The 23045-nt window shown below is 34.3% G+C and overlaps 1 pseudogene; it reads left to right on the forward strand.

The window, feature by feature from the left end:
* LOC114092562 (calcium-activated chloride channel regulator 4-like) overlaps positions 1 to 23045 on the forward strand; it is a 53609-nt pseudogene that overhangs the window by 881 nt on the left and 29683 nt on the right.

The following is a 23045-nucleotide window of genomic DNA, read 5'->3' on the forward strand; positions in this document are numbered from 1 at the left end:
AGTCACTCATGAGCAGTATCTTTTGGATATCATCATGAAGATGAGTAAACTGAGGGTAATACACCAACACACACACATACACACACACACACACACACACCAGTTCTTCTTTGTCGATTCTTGCCCATGTCCAGTGCAGACGATGGAATTGGGATCCCTCTTTGTGGAGTGGGCTGGCTGTGGAATAAAAGCTAATAAAGATAAAACAGCAAAAAAAAAAAAAAAAAAAAAAAACACAGTACTTGGGAAGTAATTTTGAAAAGCGGGGGCAGGTCGGCTCTTTGACCTTAGGGATTGAGCTTCCACTCTGGAAAGAGATATCAATGGAGCCTACACTTGCTTTATTTTATGGGGGGACATCAAAGGTTTCCAATGGAATGTTTTTTGCCAAATAAGGTAGGAGGTGGACTGTCCAGTTCCCAATGGGTTACGCCCAACTCCAGAGCCACAAGAGTTGTCTCACTAGTAAAGCAAAGACAGAGATCTCATGCCTTGGGTGGTCTGGTATGCATGAAAAAGCCAGGATATTTCCCAAGGAAAAATCCTAAGTCCCCATGGCTCAGTATTGAGTAAAGACCCCTCAAGTAGCTCATGAGTGGCTTTCCCACAGTCTTATAGCACCCTTTAATACTAAAGACTGGCATGGGTATTTACCCAGAAAACTAAAATAATAATAATAATAATAATAGAATCATGCCCTCAACTATAAATCCATTCTTGCAACCTAAGGCTCCTATCATACCCTGTTTTTCTCTAAGACCCTCTATTTCCACACTTTCCAACTGACAACTGCTGCATCCCAAAGAGCTTTCAGAAAGATCTCAAGTCTAAGGTGTTATGCCATATATTATTTTCAGATCAGAAACTGCAAAATTGCAAATAATCTTTAAAAGAAAAATAACAGAATTATTATATTCTACAGTCATTAGTATTTAAACAACATTTAAACAGCTAAAAAGTGAGGTATTAACCCTGAGCAATGATTTCTGGATGAATGACACTGTAATAATTGATAGCACTGTGGAAAAGGACACATTCTTCTTGTCATATGGGACACACTCCCAGTATTTCTCCATGGAATCCCAACAGAATACTAAGGTAAGCTTTCACACAGGACACTGTTTCAAAAATGACCTAAGTATTTCAAGAAGAGGATGAGTAAGCAATCGACTTGTAAACTTTTTAAAAATTTTGTCAGAAAATAAAAATAAATTGTTAATGTCATACATGTGATTTTCAAATGTCTATGTTGCAATAATTATATTCACAATTATTTTTCATATGTCATCCTAAGAATTTTATGAGAGGAGAAAAAAAACAGAACTTAAGTGGGAGTAAGAAAAAAAATAAAATAAAATGGTAAAATACAAGTTGCCCAAAGAGTTTTAAAGAGTAAATGTGGAGAGAATCGTTTGAACTGGCACACACTTTGCTAAAATTTCCTTCCTAATTAATCCCAATTAGAACCATGAAATGTTACTCTTAAAAGAGTAAGACCTAAAAAGAGTAAGACCTAAACATTGGCACCTTTCAAGATATGCATTTCCAACCAGAAATTTCACCAGGTGTATACACTATGCATGACATTAGTTGAGGTTATATAACTGAATTTGCCTTAGTTCTCATTATGGGATATTATAAAATGCCTCAAAAATCTGTTTGGAATATTACTCAGCTTTAAAGAAAAGTAAAATTATGGAATTTGCCAGTAAATAGTTGGAGTTGAAGAATATCATGCTAATCAAAATAAGCCAATCCCACGAAACCAAAGGCCAGAAAGTTTTCTCTAATATGTGAATGCTAATTCACAATAAGTGTGGGGCACTAGGGAAGAATAGCATTGCCTTAGATTAGGTAGAGGGAAGTGATGGGAGGGGAGGAGAGGCAATGTGGAAATAGGAAAGAGTAGAATGAAGCAGACATCATTACTGTATGTATATATGTGACTGCATGACCAATATGATTCTGCAACATGTACACTCAGAAAAATGAGAAATTATATCCCATCTATGTATGATATATCAAAGTGCATAAATGCATACTGTCATGTATAACTAATTAACATGAATTAAAAAATTTAAATAACAATGTCTAAACACACACCATAAAAAAAGGAACAAAAGTAAATTTAGATAGTGAAAAATACAATGTATTTTGGTCATTTAGTTTTCATAAACAGAATGAAGTCGACATAAAAAAAGAGTCAGTAAAAACAAACATTATTTACAGGAATATTAGAGAGGAAAAAGGAAAAAAATGTTTAAAAAACTGACCAAAACCTCAAGGAACTGTGGGACATACCAAAAGATCTAAGATTAGTGAGTTTAACTCCAATTAAGTATAGAAGTTTAAATATGCATATTGTAATCCTCATAGTAACCACTAAAACAAAACAAAACAAAAAGATATAACCAAAAAGTCAATAGATAAAATAATATGATTTTTTTAAAAAGCCAAATCATCCATTAGAAGGCAGAAAAGGGAGAAAGGGAACAAACCAACCAGGAAAAAAAAAAAGCATAAAAAATATTAGTACTCTTGAAATCCAGCCATATCGATAATTACATTAAGTGTTAATCAGGCAACATAAAATACTACTTGCAAGTCAAATCCAGCCTGCTACCTGTTCTTATAAATAAAATTTTATTGGGACACACACACAAAAAAAATCTATTTGGTCCCTCAGAAGATTTTTTTTTCAAATTGCATAAGGAAAACAGAAAATAGCTTCATAGCAGAAACATATCATATTGCCACTGAAACTATTAAGTAACAGTCTTAAAGCAAAAGCAAACCCAGAAATACTGTGATAGTAACTTCACATGCAACAAATTCTTCTGTGCTTTCCAATTGCAGCAAATGCTAATTTGAACAAAGACACAGTTTCACCAGCCCAGTGATCACCATCATCAAAAGAGTCCAGATAAGGAGGGTGAAGCACAAGCAGACAGATGGGATTAACCCAGGCCTCTGGAAGAAAAAGGGTGAGAAACAAGAGTAACTCCCAACAGCTAGAACAAAGACTGAGTCTTGAGAGCCAAAGCCAGTCAGAGCTGCTGCAAGAGAGAGGGCACATGGCTGGGATATCAAATACAAGATCTTAATGTAGGAAACAAGGAACTATGCCAGCCATCTCTGTCTCCCCTTCTTTGTATGGGTTTGTAGTGCTTAAAAACCTATTTCCAGAATCTGTATTGTTCTCTGAACTGAACCTTCTTGTAAGAGGTAATTGAGCAAGAAAATAAGCAATTACACACAACTGAATTCTAACAGATTTCTATCAGTACCTTTCCCAATATAATTTACTCTGTCATTTTATAATACTGTCTAAAACTAGAGTTGGCAAATTGTTCCTAGGTGCACCTCAATATCTTCTTTCGGTATAAGAATATTTCCACAACTATCCTTTGGTTTTTTTCCCTTTCCATAAAACCATCTATACCACATTAACTTATCTCTCTTACTTCATTCCTTAGCATTTTACCAGATGAATATTTAGCTAATCGGGAAATAGCTAGTTTGAAATGCCTTTACCTCAGAAAGCATTACTGATTAACAATGGCTTAGAGCAGGCATTCTCAAACTTCAGTGTTAAAGGGAATCATCAGGAGAGTTTGTTAAAACACAGAATGCTGAGGCCCTTCCCATGGTAGTCTGAGAGATTTACATGTATAAACATCTCTAGATTTTTAGAGAAACCGGTATACTGGTCCAAGGACCTCATTTTAATTCCTTTAGTTAAAATGTAAAGCCTCCTTGGAAATGTGTTTTGCAATTTCAAAGGTGACTCCAAAACTAGTGTTATCGAGAAGCTCTTTATAAACATAATCACTTCCCGATGATGGGTTTGAATGTGTAAGTTGGGGATGAACATGAAAGAGTTGAAGTACGGTTTTGTAGAATAAATAAAAGTTATTTGGGGTTCCAGGAATTTAGCAATCCAAGAAAAAAGAACAGAATAAAGGAAAGAGGGTGATGGACACTAAGAAAGAAAGGGTCAACAAGCCATTTTTAATGGTGGGGTGTATCAAAAATGTAAAAATATGTGATTTCACATTGTTCCTTGTGTTGGTGTATTTGGTTTTGGTTCACTGTATTGCTTTAATCTGGCAAAAACAAAGCACAGCCATCTTCTTTCAGAGTCTGGAACTAATTTGGAAATAGACATAGGAGTCATGACCGAAACATTAGTTGTATATATAGTGAAGTTCAACTAACAAGTGTGGTTTGATCTAAAGCCACAGTTGGGATATCTAATGCTTTTCCTCATATCTGGAAATCAGACAAATCCTCCTTTTATTACCCCAAAGATATTGTCTGAAAGACAGATGCTCATCTCACTAGGTACAAAGGGAATCACAGCTCACATTAATTAGAATCTGATGGTAGGGAAAGAAAAACTGGTTTCCAGATCTGCCTTTTCTTCAAAAGGACAGTACCCTGACCATGTGTGCTCAGCCCAAGGAATCCAGAGCAGAATGCACACACTGAGGATGGGAAGATCAAAAAGAAGGAGGAAGAAACTAAACTTCCTAGATAAATTTCAACCCATTTATATCCCAGGTTCTGCGCTAATGGCGAGTAACTTATAATAACTGAAATCTAGTATCACCTTCAGAAAATGTGTAAGGGTGAGCAACTAGGCTTTGCAAAAAGAAACTCTTCCCATTTTTTCTTAGAAATATGATTCCTTTAGGAACAGAAATGAAATAATAGACCACATGCCTACCTAAATAATAATATAAATATTCCTATCATAATGAAAGAAAGTGGCTATTACTCTTCTAACATGTGACTGACCCATGATTTTAAAATCCTATGACAAAAGATCCTTCTATTATCATGGTAGTCAGTTCTGACTCGACTTGGAGAATTCAGTGTTGTTCATCTGAAGACCCAGAAAGCCTGGAATGGGATGGTAAAAAGAAAAAAAAAAGACAGAAAATTAGCACTCCATTTTATGTACTTGGCATTTTCATTCTCCCTCTGAGTAATAAGTAAGGAACTTCTCTCATGATAAATTTAACATGGAAAAGTACAAATACGTTTATTTTGTGACTCTTGAAAAAAAGTTATTGAGTCAATAAAATGTCTGTTAGAGCTACAAAGGGAGTAGAAGAGAGAATTATTAACCCAGTAAAGATAAGTTCTCCTAAGATCTTAAATGTTAACCCAAAATGTCAATACTGTATGACAGAACCAAAATCAGTTTTCAATTCTTTATAAATTCACACACATTAATTATACATATTAATGGGATTCACTGTGATATTTCCATATACACACAAAGATTACATTAATCATATGAAAACAATTATTAATTTAACTTTATATATTGATTTCCTTTTTGAGTTATGATCTGAAAACTAAGTCTAATATAACCATACTTGAAGTTGAAAGATTATGCATAATAAAGGTTTTATTTAAGAATAGTGCATAGTAATTATATTTGAAAAAAATGAAACATTTACCAATTTTGCATTTTTGCACTTATAAACTTAAAGATACTATTAAAAGTGATATAAAAATTTGTACAAATAAATCTGAAATTTGTGTATGATATTCAAGGACACAGGAAGGATTGTAGCAAAATAATCTCAGCATTAAATACATCAAATACCCCAATCTGGTGTAGAATTAGAGAGGAAATAAAAATTGAAATTCACCTTAAAAACTCTGTGGAAACAAATGTTAAGTATATAGGTTGAATAAAAGAGACTATTGACACTGCTATACTAAAACTTGTAGGATGTGGCCAAAAATAGTAGTCAGTGTACTTGTTTTAACCTTATTTCTAAACAACAATAAAACAAACAAAAATAAATTAGCTAAGCAATTAACTTGGTAAAGCAGCTAGAGAATTGTATTAGAAACCAAAAAGTAACAAAATAAATGACTAATAATAAAAGAAGAAATTAATGAAATGCAAGTGATACCAATAACAACCAAAAGCTGCTAAATAATCTTAAATGTAATTCCTAGGACTAGTAAAGGTATGGGAAAAGTTTCCTTACATTTTATAATCCCCTGAACTGGAAACCTGAATGCAGAGAAATATTCATCAATAATGGAATTCTTCAATTATAGTTAAACTATATTGTAAAATTGTTTTCAACATTTAAGAAAACGGAGATGATTGTATTTGTACCACCATGGACTAAGTCATGCATACACATTGCCAACCTCAGGCACACTCCTGTACCCACGGTACAATTTCTCTATTATTATCTTTAAATCAATTCACTTTAAGAGAAAAAAAAAACAAACTTGATGTCATTTTATCTGTGGAAACACAAGTTTGATATGTTAGATACATTTTTTTTGTCATGCATGAAAATGAATCCCCAACAAATGACATTTTCAAAACTCTTCTTTGTCCCAGTCATAGCAAGGAGACCCAGGCCTCTCCAATGTATAAGATTGTATAAGTTATCTTTCTTCCAAGTGATCTAGTCTATGTTATGCTTTCTATTGAGTTTTTTATTTTATTTTATCCTTCATTTCAAAGATTCCTGACTGGTTGTTTTTCAGAGTCTCTACCTCTCTCTTGAAGTAATCTTTTGCTACCTGTATTTGCTCTCTTATCTCATTGTTGGAATGATCAATTTTTGCCTGTATTTGCTCATTTAGGTCATTCTTTAATTCACAGATCATTTTAATTATGAACTTTCTGAACTCCTTCTCTGACATTTCATCAACTTCACTGTCTGTGGGTTCTGTTATTATAGTGTCCTGGTTTGTTTGGGGCACTTTCCTCCCTTGTTTTTTTATGTTGTCTATGTGTCTTCCTTTCTTGCAGTGTGGATCTAAGATAGTGCATTTTCTTTCCTATATTCCATGCAGATTGTCTCACTTTGATGTTAGGCTTCCAGACCCTCCTGGTGTCCCTCAATGAATGCTACTACATCCTGTATCTGGGTCCTGTGCAAGTTAGTGTGGGTGATCTAGGCTTCTGGGCTTGACCTCCCTCTATGGTCTGCTGGTCAGAAGGGGTGGTCCTTCATCAGAGGCTAGACTCTGGTGGGTGTCTGCCCTGCCAGGGGAGGAGTGGACAGGGCCTGCTGTGAGCCTGGGACCCGTACAGGTTGGTGTGGGTGGATCTGGGCCAGGGCTTGACCTCCTGAGATGAGATTTTCATTTCTAATAAGCTCCCAGGAGATGTTCATCCTGATGATTCAAAATGATATTTTGAGTAGCAAGGACAAAATGAAAAAACATGAACTCTACATAATACTGATATTTTCACCTGTTTTCAGATCTCATGTGGTAAATTTACAATACAAAAGCATACTTCAAAACAGAACAGACTATATTTCTGACCTCTCCTTTTTTTTATCTCCATTTTCTCAGAAGTTTTGTTCTTTTGCTGTTGTTTTTTCCAGGGGTGGGAGGCGGGGGGCTGGCTGGTTGGTTTTGGTTTTGGGTTTTGTTGTTGTTGTTGGTACTACGTATTTAACCCAGGGTTGCTTTGCCACTGAGATACATCTCCAGCCCCTTTTTATTTTTTATTTTGAGACAAGGTCTAAGTTGCTAAGGGTCTTACTAAGTTGCTGAGGCTGGGTTTGAACTTGTGATCCTCCTGCCTCAGCTTCCCAAGTCCTTAGGGTTATAGGCATGGGCCACTGCACCCAGATCCTGAGAAGTTTTTACTTATCATGGCTAATGCAAAATTCCCCTCACTTGTTTTCCTTCCTGCAACTTACACTGTTGATTTATTTATATCCTTCCATCCACTGAGTTCTTTAGGGAAAAAAAAGTTTGAATTTTCTCATCTCTAAGCAGTTCCAAGCCAAGGACTGTATCTTACTCATCTTCCTATTTTCTGGTGCCTAGTGCCATGCTAAATATAAAGTTAATAATAATAGTAATTGTTACATAATGCAGGTTAACGATGTATTAAATTTTGAATGAATCATTTTATTTCCACATCACTGTAATTATATATAATCTATAGTAGTGCTTATCCATCTTTTTATCATCTTTACTCATGTAATTGAACCTTCTTATGCAATTTTTCCTAATGTCCCTTATGACATTTTACTGTCCCAGAAACACTATATAACTGTTTACACTGTTAGCTTGGGACTTAGGATCCTGAGACTCACATCATTGTAATATCTGACTTTTTACCCCCAAGAACAAATTTTGCCCCATTAAAAACATTACTATTCCCTTGAGAATGCATTTTAGCATAAGAAATTGTGGCATAGAAAAGTAATTTGTTCAAGAACACAATTAAAAGTGGGCAATAAAATTTGGATAAATAAAATAATAAATGAATAATTAGGTGGATAGATATAAAGATGAATAATGCAAAAAGAATGTTGCCTTTCCTGACCTGAACAAACTTACAAACTATGTTGTAGATGTTAGTCTCTCCTAATATATAGCTACAAATGCCTGAAGAACAATCTTTTGGGGTCCATGAAAATACTCAAAAAAATGTTTTCTTTATCAAACTTGTGTAATTAAAAAATAGTGATATGCTGTATTTTGTAATAAACTGTAATGTCATATGATATATTATTTAAAAAACATTAAATGTTGACAGTTAAATATTTAACAGGAAAAATTGTCACCTGATATAACTGTATATTTGAAAATGTTTTCCCACAGGTAGAGTGTTGGTTCATGAGTGGGCCCATCTCCGCTGGGGAGTATTTGATGAGTACAATGAAGAGAAGCCTTATTACTTCTCCAAGTCAAAAAAAATTGAAGCAACAAGGCATGGATACTCAAATTCTTTGATGACCTGAGGTTTTTAACTGGTCTTATTTTCCTTTCTTTGACTTTTTTCAAATGACATTCATGTTTGCCCCAATATTTAATAATTGAAGTTTTTATTTCTTAAAATAACTTTTATATATATATATATATATATATATATATATATGTGTGTGTGTGTGTGTGTGTGTGTGTGTGTGTATAATTGATGTTTTCATTTCCTAAAATAACTTATATATATAAATAAAAACATCAATTAATGTATGTGTATATATACAGAATCTACAAATCTCATATACATACATAAGTGTATTATTGTGTGTGTGTCTGTGTATATATAGTTTAAAGCAGCTGATTGTCTAATTAAAGTTCACATAACTTCCAGAGCATTTGTAGACAATTTGACATATTTTACACCTCTCTACCATAGCTGTCAGAACTCAGACTGAAGTTATGCACTAGATAGATAGACTTACCATATGTTGGGAGATCAAAGTTATTCCTATTATATAAGAATAAATAAAAATGGTTAAGTACTGCTAAATGTGGACTGAGTTAGAAACCAAACAGCTTTAAGGAGCCAAATAGGAACTTCTTAGGTATTTATAAAGGTCATTTTAGAACTTCAACCTAGCATCATAGGTAATAATAGACTATCCTCTTGATTCTTATATTGAAAGAGCAAAATGATTGGGGGAATCCTCTTAAAATTGGGTGCCATTAACTTCATGAATGTCATATGTCTTCCTGGGGCTAGGGATTTATCATAATGAACAAACTGAAAGGTACAGGATTTCAACAAAGACCTTTCCTCTACTCCATTGCATCAGTTTTCAGGGGAATATTTTTAAAAGTATTGCATTGATTACATTTGTTTATGTCATATTCCTCCTAAATATCTAGTTCCTACTGCAGAATATTCATCATGATTGTTCACACAGATCCACCAAGTTTTGGGCAATGGAAGCATACATATTAGGATACTCACTAAATGACAATGAAATCCAGTCATCATTTCCAATTTGAACTGGAGCCTATGGAAAAGATGAGATACAGTTACATCCCAGTATATTTGCTATAATCACTATCACTTGTGGCTGATTCCATGCAATAAACATGTGTCTAAAATGCCTCCATAATTTTTATTGTATCATCCTTCTTGACAGCACCTCACTGTCTTCTCACAGTCACATTTCCCTTTGGATAAAAATTCTCCTTGAATAATCGAAACACTTGTGGCTATGTCATGACATATCCCTCTGGAGAAGTCTCTTTTAAAAAGAAATCTACAAATAACTTAAAATTAAGGTGATATCCAGAGTGATTGGTTTTCTAATTCCCTCATCCAGGTGCCTGACTTACCAACATAAGGCCAGCAGGAAAGAGATCTGGGAGAGGGGAACTTCTAGCCATTAGTGCAAACAAGACAGCAGCAACTAATCCCATAAAGAACTCAGCCATTTCATCTATCAAGAAGTCCTACCAAAAATTTCCCTCTGCAATATCTGGAAAATAGATAATTGCTTTGATAGGAACTTTTAATTCTTTAAAGCAAAATAGGATGTATACAGTATACAATAAGAAGAAAAACTATGATCATCATAAATACAACCTGTAAAGATTTTTTTAAGCTAATGACTAAATTGCCTCAAAGATTAATTGTCAAATATTCTCAGGTGTTCCACAGGTATCACCGGCAGAAATAGAGTTTATAAGTGTCAAGGAGGCAGTTGTGTAAATATACCATGTAGAATTAATTATACAACAAAATTGTATGAAAAGAACTGTCAATTCTTACCTGATAAAATTCAAACAGAAAAAAGCATCCATAATGTTTACGCAAAGTATCGATTCTGTAAGTATGCCAATACCTAAAATATTATAAGAATTTATAATCAAAGAACATATATTTTAAAAACATCTCTACAGGTGAACTAAGGGATTAAATGTATTAGTATTAATAAAAAGCTCTTTTAACATTGATGGGCACATGGTAAGCTCTTGGTTTTAGTTATTATCATTATAATTATTGAAAATGTGCCTTATAATTTTTATTGAATAAGTCATATTTTATTCAAAAAACAAAATTGCCTAAGAGATTGACATTTGGTTGATTTACAGATTTTCAAATGCATAAAATATTTTTTCATTATATTAACCTCCCAGGTTGTTGAATTCTGTAATGCAAAAAACCATAACCAAGAAGCTCCAAGCCTACACAATATAAAGTGCAATTTCAGAAGTACATGGGAAGTAATCAGCAATTCTGAGGATTTTAAAAACACCATACCTATGGTGGCACTGCCCCCTCCACCTGCCTTCTCATTGCTGAGGATCAGTGAAAGAATTGTGTGTTTAGTTCTTGATAAGTCTGAAAACATGAAGGTAAGTTTCATAAGATTGAATAGATAAGAACCCTCTGAGCTCTTCCTGTACATGGGTTATTCTAAATTGCACAATGACAAAAAGTGACACTACTTTTTGTAGTAAGGACCTCAAGAAGGACAGTGAAATATTTTATTGAAGGAAAGTTGCCAACAGAGTTAAACAAGCCAAACTGAAGTATCCTTTTGTTCCAGAAAAGGGTGAAGTCTTAGTATTAAGACTTTTAGGCCCTTAGTAATGCTTTAATTTAGAGACTCAGAATTATAGATTGAAATATGGAAATATTTTCTTTGCTTTTTTATCTACTGGAAATAATTGAAAGACATGAAAATAAAGTGGATTAGGGGCTGCCGAACTCTATAATTCAGATCAAGGAACAAGATAAATAAGAATTCTTAATGCAGCTTTATCTGATGTGTACCACCTATATAAATGATTTATGTTCAGAAAACCAAGTAAAATTCATCACCATGAAAAATAAATGGCAATATCCAACCAGTAATTTCTACATTCAGTAAATAGTAGGTATTTGTGCTAGACTTTAAGAATAGAGATCCATGTACTTGAGGAGTGTCTAGTTGAATACATAACATTTTCTTACTCTTTCTTTTTTAGCAGGTTAACTCAGACTCATCCTTCAAAATTTGGTAAAGGTACCTATGTTCTCCAGGAGTAGATGGACTAAGGGTCCTTCTGATGGTCTCCATATATTATTTTGATATCAGACACAACATCTCTCCTAAGACTATGTTTTAGTCACTTTTGTTTTCATGGCTTTGACCAAAAGACCTAACAAGAACAATTAGCTAAGGAAAAGTTTATCTGGGATTCATGGTACAGAGGTTCAGTCCATAGATAGCTGGTTCCATGACTGTGGGCCAGAGGTCAGGCAGAATACCATGACAGAAGGGCACAGTGGAGGAGAGCAGCTCATCACATGGCAACAGGAAGAAGAGAAGGAGCTCTGCTCACTAGGGACAAAATATAAAACCAAAGTCACACCCCCAGTGACCTACCTCCTCTAGCCATATCTACCTGCCTATAGTTACTGCTCAATTAATCCATATCTGTGATTAATGCACTGATTAGGATAAGGCTCTCAATAAACCAATCATTTCACCTCTGAAAATTCTTACACTGTCTCATACATGAGCTTTGGGGGGATACTTCATATCTAAACCATAATAGACTGGGAACTTCTCTAGGACTTGGATTCATGTCTTATTTATATTTTTATCCTCATTCCCCAGAATAGATTAAATGCCTTTCCCTAATACATTGGGAGCTTCATGAGAAATCAAAACTTTTTATGATGCATCTTTGCATCCCTATGGCCTTAGAGCAGACTTTATCACATATGGATAATCAATAAATAATTGTTGAAATGAATGGATTACAAACAAACAGATGCAATATGATGAAATACCCGGTAGGATGGCATAGTTGAGGCAGAATAGAGAATGCTAAAGATCAAAAATACATTCTTCACCAAATGGGGAAGGTATGTTTGAAAGTTATACACACACACACACACACACACACACACACACACATTTTTTTCCAGAGACAAGAACTGAGTCTCTCTGGATTCATTTGAATCTCTGTTAAGTTTTGCCTTTGGAGTAATTTAGTCCCCAACTGATGAAAAGACTTCAGTCTCTGACTGAGGTCCATCCACCACAGCATGAATTGATTCTGTGAGCTCTAGGGCAGTTTTATTTTTAACCAACTGGCACCAAGACTTTAAGGAGTAATAATAGAGTCTCTACAATGTGCATTATCAGTCCCCAATTTCAATCCATTCCTCATTCTCTCCCCATAACTAATTTGGTTGCTTAGTGACCAAGAATCATCTCTAGTTAAAGAGAGATGAGCTCCTTCATAACTACACATGTTCTGTAATATATATAACACTATTTTTCTATTTTATAAATTGTAAAAAATTATAATTGCTTCCTTTAATAAGACCAGTTACCATTTATAGAAAAGTCTTATCAACATATTTTGTGGGTCTGTTGTTATACTTTAGTCAAAACTATTTGGTTCTTTTTCCTGTGGTTTATTATTTAGGATTCTAACCGGCTAAATCGAATGAATCAAGCAGCCAAATATTTCCTGCTTCAAACCATTAAAAATGGTTCCTGGGTAGGAATAGTTGAGTATGATATCACTGCCCAAGTCAAAAGTCAGCTAGTTCAAATAATAAGTGACAATGAAAGAAGAAAGCTCTTAGAGAGTTTACCTACAGAAGCTTCAGGAGGAATTTCCATCTGCTCTGGAATTGAAGCTGCATTTCAGGTGAAAATTTTCTCTCAAAAATAGTTAGACTTCTTTAATTTGTAAGGAAATTTCTGTTAATTGCTACTGCACATACTTTCTGCTGTTTTTAACATAATTAAAAGCACAGCACTAAGCCCATAGAAACAAACTCAAATAATTTTTAAATGAATAATTTACTCAATGAATAAAATGTTGGGTGAATAAATGGATAAAAATTCACTTTGTGTATTGTGTCTGTCTTGTTATCATGCAAAAATCAGTGCTAAATAAATGGTTGTTAAATGAATGTTCTAAGGCAGCAAAAGTCACCAATTTTTAGGGCAACAAACAAATTACCTTGTATAACAATACTTTGGGCCAAGAATGTCCACAATATAGGATTATTATGAAGTTTAAATGAAATGATACATTTACATATTTAGAACCGTAATGCTATACTCTCAAGTAATATATGATGTATAATAGCTGCTATTATGAATCTCACTTTTATACAAATGGTCATCTTGCACTTATAATCAATATCAGTGTCATTTTCCTTCTTAGAAATCCTCTCTGTCCCCTCAGTCTATAAAATTAAATCTGAATTTGTCTGCCTGATGTTATTCGGAGCCTTCCAGCTTCTTTTACCTTCCCAGCCTTCTTCTCAGTTCTTCCCTTCTCCTCTATGCTCCAAAAATTTACTGCACGTATTGTACTCCAAGCCCACCAAGTGCTAGTTGCCCCATACTTTCGCTCATGCAATTTCTCTGCCAAAATGTTTTTTCTTTCCTGTCTTTGCATGTTATAATTCTACCAGTTCTTCAAAATCTTCTCTCCTTCTTGTAGCTTTGCTTGCTACTCCTACCCTATAGAATCTCACACCCTTTTCTGAATTGCATGACATTCTAGTGTATGTTTCCAACATGAAATGCTAGGTTTAAATTCTAATTATATTAAGTGCAATTCTTCACCTTCTGGTCCTCAATTGTCTCTTTTTTAAAATTTAATTTAATTTTTTATTAAATTAATTATTTATTCTAATTTGTTATACATGATGGCAGAATGTAATTCATTTCATATTGCACATATAAAGAACAATTTTTCAAGTCACTGATTGTACACAAAGTATTTTCACACCATTCATGTCTTCATACATGTACTTAGGGTAATGATGTCTAACACATTCCACCATCATTCCTATCCCCTTGCTCCCTTCTTTCCCCTCTATCCCCTTTGCCCTATCTAAAGTTCCTCCATTCCTCTCATGCTCCCCACCCCCATGGCCATTCGTTATAAACTTTTAAACTTTCGGAACAATAAAAAGTGAGAATATTGTGAATTTCTAGTCCATTTATTCTAATAAAGTAAGAATATTTAAATTTAAAGAACATCTGTGAATACACAGCACTGACAGATATATAGGGTTTCTTTCTCAGAATGTTTAGTTTAAGAAATAACATCAAAACCTAACAATGTCAAATTTTCATTCCTAAAGTTAGACCTTTTTACAAAGATATAATATCCATTATTCTAAGAATTTGCTAGAAAATCTCCTACTTCCAAGTCTTCCACCCACCCCACCCCTTGCCAACTGTGAAATAGATTCAAAGTCATAAAACTGAACTCAACAATTTAGGTTGGAAATGGAGAGAATATCTCTTGAAAAATAAATTAAGCAGGAATGAGTCAATAATCATTACTTATCTATGATCATAGTTCTTTCTTTTGACTCTTCAAACATTTTTCCAAGTGGATTTTTTGTTGTTTTTTTATGCTTTTGTTAGTGCATTATAGTTATATCTAGTTGAGATTATTTTGACATAATCATACATGTATGAAATTTAATTTGCTCCATTTCAGTCCCCAGACTTCCTCTTTCCCTCTCTTTCTTCCTACCCTTATTCCCCTTCCTCTACTCTTCTACTTGTCTTCCTTATGTTTATTAATCTATTTATTTTTAATTGGCGCTTTATAGATATACAAACAGGTAGAATTCACTGTAGTATATTTATACATACACGTAGCATAATTTCCTTCCCTCCCCCTTCTAGCCTCCTTCCACTCCACTTGTCTTCCCTCTATTCTTATGTCTTCTGATGATTTTTCCCTTATTTTGCTCTAGCTTCCACATTTGAGAGAAAACATTTGACTCTTGATTTTCTGAGTCTCAATAGTATTACTATTGTTACTTAGACTCAAAATCTGTGAGTAATCCTGACTCTTCTTTATTCATGTACATGATGTGTACAAATGTCAACAAAGATTGTTTCCTTCAAAATGTTTTACAAAAATCAATTTATTGCCATATTTAGCACAATATTCTCCAGTTACATATATTTACCAGAAAATATAATAATTTCATTCTTCTTTATGGCTGAGTAAAACTTCATTGTGTGTGTGTGTGTGTGTGTGTGTGTGTGTGTGTGTGTATAAAATATTTTAATCCATTCACCTATTGAAGAACCTGAGCTGGTTGCATAACTTTGCTATTATGTGGTGCACTGCTATAAATATTGATGTGACTATATCACTATACTATACTCTTTTAGTTCTTTTGGATAAATACCAAGGAATGGGTTAGCTGGATTATATGGTGGTGCCATTCCTAGTTTTTTAAGGAATCTCAATACTGCTTTTCAGAGAGGTGCTAATTTGCAGTCCCACCAACAATATATCAATGTGTACCTTTTCCCCAACATCCTTTCCAGTACTTATAGTATTTGTATTCTTGATAATTATGATTTTGACTGGAATGAGATGAAATCTCAATGAAGTTTTGATTTGCATTTCCCTGATTGTTAGGGAAGTTGAACATGTTTACATATGTTTGTTGGTCATTTGTATTTCTTCTTTTGAGAAATACCTATTTAGTTCTTTTGCCCATTTATTGATTAGGTTATCTGGTTTCTTGGTATTAAGTTTTTTGAGTTCTTTAAGTATTCTGAATATTAATCCCCTGTCAAAGGAGTAGCTGTCAAAGATTTTGCTCACATTCTGTAGGCTTTCTCTTCATGCTTTTAATCATTCCCTTTGCTATACAGAGCTTTTAAATTTAATGCCATCCCACTTATTTATTTTTGGTTTTATTTCTTGAGCTCCAGGAGTCTTATTTGGGAAGTAAGTACCTGCACAATATGTTGGAGTATTAACCCTATATTTTCTTCTAGCAGTCCAACTGGCTTTTTATTTTATACCTTCTCCTGAATTCAATTCATTTTCCCAACATCTGGATCTCAATAGTATTACTGTTGTTACTTAGACTCAAAATCTTTGAGTAGCCTTGACTCTTCTTTGTTCATGTACATGATGTGTACAAATGTCAACAAAGATTGTTTCCTTCAAAATGTTTTACAAAAATCGATTTCTTGCCATATTTACTCTTACCAAGTCTATATCATATCACTTTATATCAAAACTAATGTATCCCATCTTTTAGTTCGTCAAATTACAGCCTATATTAATAAACCTATTTTCTTCCTCTCAACAATGAAGAGCAGATATCCTAGGATGCAGACTTTGAATAGGCACAGATTGATTTGAAAATCTGTCTGTAAATTTAGCTGAAACCTGTTCTACAAATTGGTTTAGAGATGTACCTGGCTGTCAAGAGAGGTAAAACTGAAGGAGAATACAGGACATTCTGAGCTTTTCAACTGGTCTAACTAAAGAATGATGATAACATATAAGTTGGTGAGAACTTGTACTTGAATGATGGCAGGTGATATATGGAAGGAAAGCTGCACTCCACACTCCACTGGGTTATCTTCCCTAAGTACTACTATAGAGCCAGAGCTCTTCCTTTATTAGTAATTTCTGATAAAAGCCTAAAAGGTATTCACATTCATATTTAACTTGATAATACTTTGTCCACTCAAGGACTTAATAGAAGACTGAGATTTTAATCAGATCATTGATGTTTGAATGGTAGAATTCTCTTACTTCCTTCAGAAATGGAGTCAAGGTGGGTTTAGGACTAAATTGGAATAGAAGTGGTACTTCCCACTGTTCCTGAAATGACACCATTCTAGGAAACATCTTCTTGGTCATAAAGTTGAATTTTCTGACTAAGGATTATCTGCAAAGTTTCTAAAAACTTTTTCTTCAAAGCTCCTCTCAGAGAAATTCCATCTCATTTTCTTGCCTCTCAGGATTCCAACTTTCATAGACATCAGCTTGCCCTATTTGTTTGTTCTCTTCCTGGACATATTTTTTACTCAGGGACTACTCACTCTATTGTCTGTGAAAAAAATTAAACTCTCACATGGAGAAAAAACCATGGTGAAATTGTCCCAGTTATATGCTAATATTCCTTTTTGTGTTGAGGTCCCCCTGACTATCTCTACTTAAATATTCTATCCAGCTTGGTGCAGTGGTGCACACCTATAATACCAGCAGCTCAGTATACTGAAGTAGGAAGAACTCAAGTTCAAAGTCATCCTCAGCAATTTAGCAAGGCCCTAACCTGTTAGCAAGACCCTGACTCAAAATAAACAATAACAAAGGGCTGGGGATGTGCATCAGTGGTTAAGTGCCCTGGGTCCAATCCCCAGTACCAAAAAAATAAAATAATAATTACTCTATTCACCAATATGTATTTTATTCTTTTAAATATCTTTATTTTATTTTTATGTGGTGCCAAGAATTGAACACAGTGCCTCACACACGCTGGGCAAGTGCGCTACCACTTGAGCCACATCTCCAGCCCCTGTATTTTCTTTTAGGTCATGAAGATATACAAACAAGGGTTGGTGCAAACACACACAAGTACACCCCCTACAGTTAATTATGTTCTATTGTTACACCATCCTTAAATGCTAAAGCCTTGGGTGGGTATTTGCCATGACAACTATGAAATAATAATAGGGCTATACTTCCAACTGCATAACCCAGTCTCTGCTCTAAGACTTTCAATGCACTCTATTCTTTACTCAGACCCCATATTTCTGTGCTTTCTGACAATTCTCACATCCCAATCAGCTTTAGAAAGATCATGAATCTATGGTTGTATGTAATATGTAAGTTTGCTCTCAGGCCAAAAAGTAAGAATCATCTTAAAAAGAATATAATATTCTCTTCTGCAATCATTATTTTTTTTAAATTAATTTAAACAGCTTGAAAGTAAGGGATTAGCACTGAACAACAATCCCTGGATGAATGGTTCTCTAGTAATTGATAGCACAGTGGGAAAAGACTCATTCTTTTTCATCACATGGGATAATCAGCCTCCTACTATTTCTCTCTGGGATCCTAATGGAACACTGATGAGAAGTTTCATAGTGGACAGTCATTCCAAAATGGCCTATCTCAGTATTCCAGGAAATGCACGGGTAAGCAATCAGCTTCTATATTTCTTTCAAAAAAATTTCAGAACATAAAAACAAATTCTTTAATGCTATAAATGTAATTTTTAAATGTCTGTGTGCCAATAATGATATCATGTTCAAAATTATGGTAAAATAGAATGTTATTTCCATCTATGTGTGATCCTAAGAATTTTATGGAAGGAGAAAAAAAAAGAACTTAAGTAGGAGTAAGAAGAAAAAAGCGGTGGGGAGAGGGGGGACATAAAATATAAGTTACCTTTAAAAAGTTTTGAAGAGTAAATGTAAGAGATCTTTTGAACACGGCATACACATTGCTAAAATTTCCTTCCTAATTAACTCCAATTAAAATGCAATGTATAAGGCTGGGGTTGTGGCTCAGCGGTAGAGCGCTTGCCTAACACGTGTGAGGCACTGGGTTCATTCCTCAGCACCACATAAAAATAAATAAATAAAGATATTGTGTCCATATACAACTTAAAAATTTTTTAAAAAAAAGAATGCAATGCATAGGTTCAAGCCAAATAATAAAGACCTAAATATAGACCACCTTTCAAACTATGTATTTCCAACCAGAAATTTCACCAGATGTAGACACTATTCATGACATTAATCAAGATTCTATAAATGAATTGCCTTAGTTCTTATCATGGGATATCATGAAATCCCTCAAAAGTCTGTTTGGTTTCTCTTACAAGATTTTTTTTCAAGTTGCATAATGGAAACACAGAAAATGGCTTGCCAACAGAAACTTATTATATTTCCATGAAAATTTTAGGTGGGCATTTGGACTTACAGTCTTCGGGCCAAAGCAAACCCAGAAACACTAACAATGACAGTAACTTCTCAGGCAGCAAATTCTTCTGTGCCTCCAATCACAGTGAATGCTAAAATGAACAAAGACACAAACAGTTTCCCCAGCCCTATGATCATTTATGCACAAGTTCTACAAGGATATGTCCCCATTATTGGAGCCAGTGTGACTGCTTTTATTGAATCAAACAGTGGAAAAACACAAGTTTTGGAACTTTTGGACAATGGTGCAGGTGATTCACAGACTTTTATGAATAAGCTTATATTGTTATAACCCAGGATATAGTAAGGGGCTCTGTGGTAGCCTGGGGCAGAAAGACAGGTACCCAAAGAATAGCAGAACCAGCAGGAAATTCTATAAGGTAAAACCTACAAAGTGCAAGTGTCTTGCGAATGCTAACCACTCAATAAATGTTATTTATTGTCATCTTTATTGCTTGTCACTAGAGAGCCCATTGTCTCTCACCAGTTAAGAAGGTCTCTTTCAGGAGAGCAAGGATAGAATCAATATACACATTTGCTTCTTAGGGGGAGCATCATCAAAAGAGTCTGGCCAAGGAGGATGAAGCCAAGCAGTCAGATGGGATTAACCCAGGCCCTTGGGAGGAAAAGGGAGAGAAGAGTAATTCCCATAGCTGGAAGAAAGCATGCATTTCTGAAAACAATTCAGAGAAAAGCAGATGCTCCTGGACTAAGGATATCACTTCAGGATCTCTGAGTTAGAGTATAAAACCCCCTGGAAAATGAATTGGGAATTTAATGAGGAACTCCAATGCTGGTAATAATCTAGATGTATACTTATAACACAGTATTCTTGAGTCCCCTAGATATTCATTCTAAAAGTAAATGGGATTTTTCCACTGACAGACCAGAGAGCTAATGAATCAAGAAAGCAAGAACCATGGATTAAAAAATATATAAAGTGGAAGCTAAGTCTAAATAGATACTTGGTAGTTGATGAGGATAAGAACTCAATACTAAGCAAAGATACATCTTTAGTAAGGCCTTTTGAATTGAACAGAGATGGCATAATTAATGTTTATATAAAGCTAAAATTAGGCCATTTAGCTGGGAAAACAATAAGAAGGATAATAGGATAATCTCAATATAATATGTTAAGGGCCAGAGGTATTTATCATACATACATGCACATATGTATGAGGTACTCATCATACACATGTGAGGTATTTATTGTATATATATTAAATAACATGAATTTATAATGCCATAAGTAATATGAAATATATCCACAAATCTATATATTTCATAATTCTTCAAAACTATCAACACAAGATATTATGCTCTACCAAAGCATAATGGAAATATTCTCTATTTTGGAGACGGTAGCCCTATATGCTTGGCTTAGAAAATAATAAATTTCTCTTTTTTTCAATAATAACTTCTTCCTTCTTTCTATAATAAGGTGCTGATTCTTACAAGGATGATGGGGTATACTCCAGGTACTTCACAGCTTATGAAGAAAATGGAATATATAGCTTAAAAGTATAGGCTTATGGAGGAACAAATACTGCCATGAGAAGCTTAAAACACCCACTGAATACTGCTGCACGTCTCTCAGGCTGGGTAGTCAATGGTGAGTACTTCATTACCTCAGAAATCCAGTGCTGGTTTGAATAATATTTATGGGGTGATATGATTAAAGCTTTAAAGATTTTATAACTCAAAGTATAGTTATTTCTAAGTATATGGAAATACTTATTTGTTTGTTCTATGACCCATCATGGATACCAAACTTCATGGATGTTTAAGTCTCTTATTTCAATGTTATAGTATTTGCATAACACATACACATATTCCTGCACACTTTAAATTATTTCTAGATTACTTATAATACTTAATACCATTTAAATGCCATGTAAATAATTGATATACTATGTTACTTAGGGATAATGATAAGAAAAAGTCTGTACATATTCAGTACAAGGGTCAAACATAAATATTTTTAAAAACATAATTTTGATCCATCATTTGTTAAATCTTCCAACATGGAACCTGCAAAAATAAAGGGCCAACTATATAACTTCTCATATTTCTGTACTGATGATCTCAGTCATATTGAGATTTGCCTCCAAATTAATCTAAGACATAGCATAGTATCTGGTGTCTAGTAAGCATTCAGTAAATGTCAGATGTTATTATATTAATTTGGAGCACCTTACAAAGATCAACAATAATAAATCAAATTTTCAGCTCAGGCCAAAGGAAACAAGCCTATATGTCATGAAGTTAAATACAAGCCAGTAGCAAAATTCATCCCTCAGATTACATATGCTATAAAAGAAATGTTAATAAGAAAACAATTTATTAAATTAAAAGGAAAAAAATGTATGGTTTCACATAGTGATGAGGATTAAGAATACATTCTTAGTCGCCCACAGTAGCACACACCTGTGAATTACAGGTGGCGCAGGAGGCTGAGGCAGGAGGATTGCAAGTTCAAAGCCAGTCTCAGCAAAAGTGAGGCACTAAGCAACTCAGTAAGACCCTGTCTCTAAATAAAATACAAAATAGAACTGGAGATGTGGCTTAGTGGTTGAGTGCCCCAGAGTTTAAACCCCAGTATCAAAAAAAAAGAATATATTCTTAAATCAAAGGGAGATCAGTAGAGTAGAGTAAAAGGACTAAGGGAGGAAAAAGGGAAACACTAGGGAATGATATCAGCCAAATTATATTGTTATACTAAGTGCATGTATGAATATGTAACACAAATCCATCCCACCATTATGTGTAACTATAATGCACACAGTGAAAAAAGAAAAATTTGAGACCCAGCTATTGCCCTTCTCGGACTATTCCCTGAAGACCTTAAAAGAGCGTATTACAGGGATACTGCCACATCGATGTTCATAGCAGCACAATTCACAATTGCTAGACTGTGGAACCAACCCAGATGCCCTTCAATAGATGAATGGATAAAAAAAAAATGTGGCATTTATACACCATGGGGTATTACTCAGCACTAAAAAATGACAAAATCATGGAATTTGCAGGGAAATTGATGGCACTAGAGCAGATTATGCTTAGTGAAGCTAGCCAATCCCTAAAAAACAAATACCAAATGTCTTCTTTGATATAATGAGAGCAACTAAGAACAGAGCAGGGAGGAAGAGCAGGAAGAAAAGATTAACATTAAACAGAGACATGAGGTGGAAGGGAAAGGTAGAGAAAAGGGAAATTGCATGGAAATGGAAGGAGACCCTCATTGTTATACAAAATTACATATAAGAGGTTGTGAGGGGAATGGGAAAATAAACAAGGAGAGAAATGAATTACAGTAGATGGGGCAGAGAGGGAAGATGGGAGGGGAGGGGAGGGGGAATAGTAGAGGATAGGAAAGGTAGCAGAATACAACAGTTACTAATAGGGCATTATGTAAAAATGTGGATGTGTAACCAATGTGATTCTGCAATCTGTATTTGGGGTAAAAATGGGAGTTCATAACCCACTTGAATCTAATGTATGAAATATGATATGTCAAGAGCTTTGTAATGTTTTGAACAACCAATAAAAAAAAAGAAAAAT

Source organism: Marmota flaviventris, chromosome 10 (assembly GCF_047511675.1).
Source record: "Marmota flaviventris isolate mMarFla1 chromosome 10, mMarFla1.hap1, whole genome shotgun sequence".
In the NCBI taxonomy this organism is placed as follows: Eukaryota; Metazoa; Chordata; class Mammalia; order Rodentia; family Sciuridae; genus Marmota; species Marmota flaviventris.